Below are 7,584 nucleotides of genomic sequence, written 5' to 3' on the forward strand. Positions count from 1 at the left end.
TACCGAAATACCTGTAATTGCTATCGGAATATCTGTAAGTATTACCGAAATACGGTGTTTTTATTTACCAAAAATCGGTAATATTTACCGAACAACCGGTAGATTTTACCGAATTATCTGTAATTATAACTGAAACTTCACTGAATTTTACCGAATAAAGTGAAAAATTTCAGTAATATTTACCGAACAATTGGCGAAATTTACCGAAATACCTGTAATAATTAACGAAAAACCGGTAATTTAAATCTGTAATTTTTACCGAAAAACCGGTAATTTTCACCGAAATATCATCTATATTTACCGAAAACGGAAAATTTTTCGGTAATTATTGCCGAAAACCGTTAAATCGTTCGGTTATTCCAGCTTATGATGCACAGCGCATTAAGCGAGATGATCGAAGTTTCCAGAAAACACTTTAAGCAAAATATGTTAATTTTGATGAGCACAATGAGACTTAATAATAATTATTATGATGGTTTTAAAGGTCTCTAAAAAATTAATTATAAGAAAAAACAATTGACTAATCTGTGCTCATCAGAATTAAAAACTTTCGCTTCTAGTGTCATTTGGAGACTCTGATTATCTCGCGTTATGCGCTGTGAATAATAAGCTGAAATTACTGAACGTTTTAGTATTTTCGACAATAATTACCTAAAATGTTACAGTTTTCAATAAATATTGGCCTAAAAAAGAAAAATATTGTGAGTTAAGGTGAAAAAAACTCATGGTAATGATTATGAATAAACACTTGCGTATATTGCTGTTAGTTTTCCCAGCAATTCTCCAAGTCCGCGGGTTTACGAAGAAAAACCTACGGCAGCGAAAAGCGAAGCAAGGTACCGGGTCCGATCATCAGATCAACGACTAGGAGAACCGGCAGCTTATCGAATGCGAAGCCCCAACGAATCCCAACCCATTCCCTCATTTGGACGCTTTCCGGTCATGAGCACCTTTTTGAAAAGCATGATTGCAAAGGTCTTTGCAATGAGGATTTTAATCCCGCCGGAGGGATGAGGATTTTAATTTCGGGAAATCCGGCCAGCTTTTCCAGGATCGTGGTGCCTACCGCAGTTTATTTAATAAGCACATTGTCATGCAGGCATCCATTCCAAAACCGGATTGAAAGATGAAAGTAACGACCACAGCCCACAAGGTGAACGAAACCAAGCTATTTTGGTCAGTTGTTCAATCTTAACAAGAAAAGGGAATCTATGTAATCAAAATTTTGAATCAATTCTCATATTATGAATAACGAACTGAACTAAAAATGAAAATATAACAAAAGGGGTTGAAAAGTACAGCGAATTATATTATTTATCATTTATACTGTTGGAACTTTTAATACAAGTACAATAATTGTATTCAATTATTGAATATTGTTTTGAATCCGACTTTTCCTCAATGAATCAATCTTTTTGTATCTTTTTCGCTAACTGGGCATCGATCAAGTCCAGCTGTTGGAAAAGAGCGGCCTTGGAGGAGTTTGATTGAACTGGTTTGGTCAAATTTACAGACCCGGTGGAACCGACCAGTCGACTGATTTTTTCGAGTGTCGTCCTTCGTGTTCCAGCTCCTCAATTCGGATACTGTAAAACAAATCGGTAGTTGTGTTGGACGGATTCGATGCCTTACATTTTCTATGCTTTTCAAGCTAGAATCCGTCTGGGAGGCCATGATCTCTTTTTTGTATAGAATTTGTTTTGTTTTTGCTCAAATTCTAAGACCTTGGTTTGCTGCGTCTCAAGCTCAAAGGTGGCATTCTCAAGATTCTTGTTGGGACTTGGGACATCGATTCCAGGCTCACTAACCTACAAAACAGTGAAATTCTCAGTTTTTCAAGAAAAGACAAGGCTGTAAGCTTCATACTTTTGTAGTATTGGTTGTAATTGAAGCGACACTTGTAAAAGCCGACGAAAGAAAAGAAACATCTCCCCAACTGGGTTTCCAATTACTACATGATTGGTCCTGCGTGACTGATTCGTTTTGGTCCGTGAATCGATCCGACATCGAACTAAAATCGATTGTAAAAAACAACCAGTCTGTTGATTTTAACCGGTTTTGTTCCCTCCGCCTGATGAAGTCGATGTTCCAGCTCTGCAATTTGGGTACTGCGAACCAGAACACTAGCCCTCGTCGTGGTTGACACTTTCCTCTTCCACGCTTTCTTGAGAACGGCACTGCCCCACGCGTGGGTTGGAACGCAACTCTCGTTAAGCTTAAATAAAACAAACATATGTTGAATTCGACCCAAAAACTTATCGCAAAATCAAAATTACCTGCAGTGCGGTTTCCAGGGAATCGAGCAGTTCACTCTGCTTCTTAAGGTGGGCCACTTCAGTTCCGTTTTGAACGATCCGATTCTTGATGGTGTTTCAAAACCTTTCTTCCGGCTGGAATCCTATTCTCCACTGTTTGCATCGTTCCCCCGGCGTTTTCCCCCCGATAACGATTTATCGGTCGATGTGTAGCCGCTCGTTGTTTTCATTAGATGGTTCATCGCTGTAGAAATTCAAGGTCCCCGCGCCCGGAACATCCGGATTTTTATAAACTACCGGTTGATCTTGCACGATGTAAGGTGAATTCGGGAACTAATGTCGGCCGAAATTCAAGTTTTGCTCTATAAATTAACTGATTTAATATAAATTAACTGATGAAATACTTCGAAAACTCTTTTTCAAAACATTGAAACCTCTTGAAATGTGACCTAATAAAATTAATAAAGCGAAATTATACGGCAATGTAAAATTTTGTGAGTGTGTAAAGCAATTGAAAGCGGTAAACCAAACACAAAACAGGTTCGCCGCGTCTGATCGCAAATTCGCATTGGCTTCACTATGTCAGGTTTAAGCGATTCACGTACATTTTCATCAAATGTGGTTCGACGCATTGAATCGCATTCGCCGCTTCGCATCGCATTCACTATGTCATCGGGGCAAAAAAATCCTATAGCGACTTAGTTTTCTCCACTTACCGGTTCAAAACGGCATATCCGGCAAGTAGGATGCTCTAGCACCAACACCAGAACCACTTCAGACGTTCTTCATCTGTTACGCGCTCTGAAATCAGACGAAGCAAATACTTAGAGTCATCTTACAGCACGTTCCGCCATTCATGGTTATGGAAATCTGAAAAAAAAAAATCATTCAATTGTATTATTTACTTTGGAACACATAACGTTCCCTCGTGAATCGATAATATAAATTAAATTTAATGACGATCAGTTAGTTAATTGAAACAACTTTTTTTTTGAAAATTTTCTTATAACTTTATTGAAAAGATTGACAATCCAACCTTGATTATATACAAGAGCAAAGATAAAGCAAAAATAATTAGCCTTTATATTTATCTGAATAAATTCAATTAAAAAATTAATTTGTTATAACAAATCAAGTTTACATGAAGAGAACACGCAGAGAAAACTTGGATTTTGATACAAAACAAAACTGACTTTGATTCAAAACATTCAGTTTTTTAATCAAACTCCTGTTTTCTTTGAATCGATGAATTATTGTTCTGATTCAAATGAATATTTTTTGAAAGAAATAATTAATTTTTTGAACTGAGTAATTTTGGATTTTGGTTTTAAACAAATTCTTTGATTCAAAAGAAATTTGTTCAATTGCACATTTCGTTTAAAACAAAGTAAATTTTCTTTCAACCAAAGAAAATTGTTTTCAACAGAAAGGAATAATTTCTTAAAATTGAAATTTTAAACTTAGAAGATATTTTGGATTGAGCGAGAACCGAATTTCGAATAAAGTTAGTCCGGTTGTGTTGAAAAACAATACTAGTGAATCAGAGATAGCTTTAGGAGGATTCAGTATGAAGAATGGTAAGTGTGTGTTAATCCATTGATCAAAAAGTGAATGTTTAAGATGATTCAAGAAATTGAGAACAGGATAACATTCGAAACAGGAAAAAATATAATGCATTAATAACTAAACCTATCAATTAACAAACGTCCATTATTTAATTTTATTAAAACATTACATCTAATTTAAACAACAGAATTGTAACGGAATCTCAACTGAGAATGTCGAGACAAAAAATATAGAGCAAATTTTTTAAGCCTATTAAAATTGTTTTTAACACTTCATTAAATTTTTAAACAGCATAAAATATTAAAGTTAAAATTCCACTAAATCCTGTACCAACAATGTATAATTTTTGCTAACAGTCAGTGTAACTTTTTTCCAAGGCAAACGAAATGCTGTTGTTATTAATTAGTGAAAAAATTATCCTACTTAAAAACTTCAATTACTTACCCTCAATTTATTGATTCGGACTGGTGCTTTACACATCTTTTAGGCTTGTAACTCAGCTGGATGATTCGACGTTTGCTTTCGTTACTTATGTTGTTCCGCCGATGCCAGTTTCCTCGCAACCTGGAGAAAATGTAGATTTTAGACTACTGACTAAATATATGCTAGTATTAGATTTACCTCCTCTGCCTTATAAAAGTTGAGGGAAAAATATTCGGTTGGAGGTTCACTCCTGATGTTGACAAAGTTCTGTTCGTAGATCAAAATTCCATTAAATTTAAATTTAAACCTATTCAATAATAGCCTTTGGAGGCGTTAGCGCGATGGGTTTGGAAAGGCATATCCGACAGGAAGAATTTTCAAGGAAGCTATATAAATCGGCTCCATTCTCGTCTGCCCCGTACGTGGCCACACACATCGATGAAAGGTTCAACGGTTCAACGTCTTCAAACTCATACGGTAGCCCATCCGACGGAATGGATCAGGGTAGAGTCTCCATGACACCAAAAAAAGTTATTTGTTAGCGGGCTGTCGAGGTATCTGACGTACAGTCGCTTCCCGACAATTTTACGGATTGTTGGAACTGCACCTGAATGGAACAGTTTTTTTTGTAGACGGCAGACGGGAACCGACGTTTCTCAATCATTTCACGAAACATTCTTTCGAATCGTCAACGGGTACGTATCTTCCTCCTTAATTCAAATGACAACATTTCATAGTCTAGCCTGGCGCATGCCGGAAGTGTGTAACTAGAGCGGCAAAGAGCGTGGAACCCAACAAAAAGGCCGTTAATCGAAGGAGTTGAAACAATTGGAAGATTTTCACCGGTTGGTGATAATTCGCACATCCTGCGGACAGGGCGACGGAAGCCGATTCCTGCAATACAGCTACTGAATCTCGCCCTGCGAAGCTTTCTCGAGTTAGCTGCATTGAGCCAGGAGCAGTTTTTTTGCTGAATTCCGTAATTGCAATTGTCGCTGCCAGGGAATTATGGAAAAAAATTATATCATTACAACTTGACGGCATAGCAAACCAGCTACTTACCTGGTTTTCTAGTTGTTTTTGCAGCTGCTGAAGGGCCAACTTTTGCTGAAACTGCGCAGCTACTAGATTTTTAAGTTTAATTATTATCTTCCGGCTCGGTCGAGACGAAAGCGGTTCTGAAGGCGTTCTTGTTGGGAATATTGCCGCTGCTCCACTTTTCGTTTATTACACTACGTTTGATAGATTCGCAACTTTGGATTTGTAATAGGAAGCCGTATCTTTATTATCTGGTCAAAAACTGGCTCACATTTTGTGTGAAAGATGAAAACACTGACCTTGTTTACGCGGAAAAATCGGAAACGGATAACGCCACTAGATGCGAAACTCCAGCACAGCACGAACAAGTAGACGGTTGTTGTTGTTGGGACAACGCTCGGTGCAACAGCAGCTGGAAATTATTTCAATTTTGTATTATTTCAACCACTCATGAAAACAACACGCGGTACCGAAATTTGATTGAAAACATCCACACGCGTATACGTTTTTTCCTGCTTTGCTTTTCCTAGAGCGCAAGCGGGATGCCACTAATACATATCGATTATTAGAGAGAGACAGTTGCGCTCAAAGCTGCCAGAAAGAGACGCTTGATATTTGACGTTTGTGTTGACCGCGACACTGATTTACAGTTTTCGGTGTTTTATTACCGAAAATTTATGGCAAAGCGATTTGTTTACATGAAAACTAACGAACTTCGTTAAATCAAGAATTGATTTACCGAACTCGGTAAAAATAAGCTGTCAAATTGATCAATTACCGAAAATTTTCGAATTGCAGAACTGGTTCTGTAAAATAAATTACCGAACTCGGTAATTTTCGTTTACTGTGTGTGGGGCAAGTGCAAACAAAACTACCGGGGTAAGTGCAAACGCACCTTTAAGCCATGTAACATCAGCCATTTCAGAAAATTCATCACCAAAATGGTTCAGCATTATATTAAAATGGTCAGAAGGGGTTTCCTAAGTGTTGTATCTGAAGCGGAGGTTCAAATTTCCGTAATGCCTTAGTAAATGAAGGTCTTTTGCTTAAAACCAGTGTTCTGAATATCACTCATTTTCAATGAATGTTTCTGATTGCACTTCGCACCTGAACGTACAGCGATCGGGTTTCGTTATTGATTGCTACTGGACCTACCCGATCATCGATCGTTCAATTCATCGCTAAAATACAGATCACCTCGCACGATGCTTGCTGTCAAAACAGTGCAGCACCATCATCAAATTGGAATATCACCAATGCGCAATGCATATGGCGAATCTTGTTGGTCTTCGATCAGGAGTGAATGGATCAGGCAGTGAGTGAATGATACATGAAGCCGATCATTAGCGTATTTTGTTTGATTTGATATAAAGCAAATTAATAAATTTATTTGTTGTTATAACGTTTTTTAACATCAGTATGATCAAAATCAAATTGCAGTTGTGTTTGTGAGGGAAAGATGTTCACTTTCGCCGTGTTTTTCAATTTTTACAAGTTCTCTTATTAAAATGTCGTACGTCACGTTAAAACTACTGAGAATTTATGGTGTCCCGCACAACTGTTTGATTTTTCTCGTCCTGCAAAAAATAATTTTGAATTTCATATAATTCAGGCAGATACTGAGTGAGCTACATTCAGAATGGATCAGTTTGTATCTCACTCATCTCCGATATGCGATGTTTGCTGAACCGATGATTCTGAATGATGCGACTCGGTTTGCATAGCTGATAGGAGCGCTGATCGAGATTGCATACCAGCCAGGCGAAGCAGTAGCGAGAGGCGCTATCCCATTATACAATCGGAATGTTTCCAACAGGAAACGCATCCTGAGTGTTTGTTTTGATTGATTTTCGGACCATTGCTTAAAACAACAGTCACCAAAAATGGAGTTCCAAAAAGTTATCAATATTGCAAGAAAACAGCAAACATATTAAGGGGGGGGGGGGGGGGGGGGGTGTAGGGTCTAACACTTTCAAAAAATCGATTTTTTTATTTTTTTATTTTCTTATTGTAAAACATTTCAAGAATGTTGTGTCAAATTTTCAAGTCAATTGAAGCAAAACTGTAGAAGTTATAGGCCTTTATCTCCTCCTATCTAATACTGCAAGAAAGCAAGAGCAGAAACTTCAAACGCAAGTGCATAAACGTTTATAGCATAAACGGGGCAAGTGCAAATTTTGAAATGTTTTCACAAAAGCACCGTTACTTTTTACCAAAATTTTTTAATTTTTCACTTCCAACGGGAATTTGTTGAGAACTATTTTAGTGATGCAACAAACGATAATTGATACATTTTGAACGT

The 7,584-nt window shown here is 37.4% G+C and overlaps 1 long non-coding RNA gene across 2 annotated transcripts; it reads right to left on the reverse strand.

Annotated features, from left to right (window-relative positions):
* Positions 1-1,290: 1,290 nt before the first annotated feature.
* LOC129756163 (uncharacterized) lies at positions 1,291-6,077 on the reverse strand. 2 transcript variants are annotated; one of them, XR_008739408.1, is made up of 7 exons: positions 5,307-6,077; positions 4,443-5,239; positions 4,266-4,385; positions 2,972-3,125; positions 2,277-2,628; positions 1,867-2,215; positions 1,291-1,808 (listed from the first exon to the last, which is right to left on the reverse strand). It is a non-coding gene; the product is annotated as an uncharacterized LOC129756163 (long non-coding RNA). The 2 variants fall into 2 exon arrangements; XR_008739407.1 differs by having other exon boundaries at positions 2,277-3,125.
* Between the last annotated feature and the right edge of the window lie 1,507 nt (positions 6,078-7,584).

The sequence above is a fragment of the Uranotaenia lowii genome, chromosome 3, assembly GCF_029784155.1.
Source record: "Uranotaenia lowii strain MFRU-FL chromosome 3, ASM2978415v1, whole genome shotgun sequence".
Classification (NCBI taxonomy): Eukaryota; Metazoa; Arthropoda; class Insecta; order Diptera; family Culicidae; genus Uranotaenia; species Uranotaenia lowii.